Raw genomic sequence first — 1,110 nt, 5'->3', positions numbered from 1 at the left:
TTCTCCTTCAGGTTATTTCTTTTCCTTTACCTCACTGTTTCCTTATCCTTGACTTGGTTCCTGAAGTTATGTCTGTTTGCATACTTATTTATCAGGTTCTGATCCTAGGATCCACATATGAGGGAGAACATATGTTGGTTTTTTTTTTTTTCTCTGTGTTACTTCACTTAGTATAAGAGTTTCTAGTTCCATCCATTTACCTACAAATTTCATGATTTCATCTCTCTTTACTTCTGAGTAAAACTCCATCGTATATATGAACCACATTTTCATTATCCACTTATCAGTTGAGGGACACTTAGGTTGCTTCCATCTCTTAGCTATTGTGAAAAGAGCAGTAACAAACATGGATGAACGTGTGTCTCTGATATATGATGAGTTCTTTGGGTATACGCCAAGGAGTGGTATAACTGGGTCAAATGGTAGGTTCACTTGTAGTTTGTAAGAGTTCTTCACACTGATTTCCATAGGGGTTGAACCAGTTTGCAACCCCACCATCAGTGGATGAGTGTTCCCCTTTCCCCACATCCCCTCCAACACTTGGCATCATTTGTTCTCTTGATCTTAGCCAGTCTGACTGGGGTAAGGTGAAATCTTAAAGTGGTTTTAATGTGCATTTCTCTGATTATTAGTGATGTTGAACATTGTTTAAGATGTTTCATTGCCATCTTTACTTCTTCTTTTGAAAACTTTCTGTTTAGCTCCTGAGCCCATCTGTCAATTGGGTTGCTTCTTGTCTTGGTTCTCTGTTTGTTGAGTTCGTTATATATTCTGGTGATTAAACCTCTATCAGATGTGTCGCTGGTGAAGATTTTCTCCCATTCTGTGGGTTTTCTGTTTGTTTCCTTGGTTGTCTCCTTTGATGTACAGAAGCTTTTTTAGTTTAATGATGTCCAATTGTTAATTCTTGCCCTTGTTTCCTGGGCTATTGCTGTCCAGTTGAGAAAGTCCTTTCTTACACCTATATCTTATAGGTTTTTCCCAATGTTTTCTTCTAAGAGTTTCAGAGTTTCAGGCTTTACATTGAGATCTTTGATCCATTTGGAATTGACTTTTCTGCAGGGTGAAAGATAGGGGATTAGTTTCATTCTTCTACAGGTGGAGATCGAG

This window comes from Nannospalax galili, unplaced genomic scaffold (assembly GCF_000622305.1).
Source record: "Nannospalax galili isolate Female #2095 unplaced genomic scaffold, S.galili_v1.0 scaffold171, whole genome shotgun sequence".
Taxonomy (NCBI): Eukaryota; Metazoa; Chordata; class Mammalia; order Rodentia; family Spalacidae; genus Nannospalax; species Nannospalax galili.
This window is presented reverse-complemented; position numbering follows the sequence as displayed.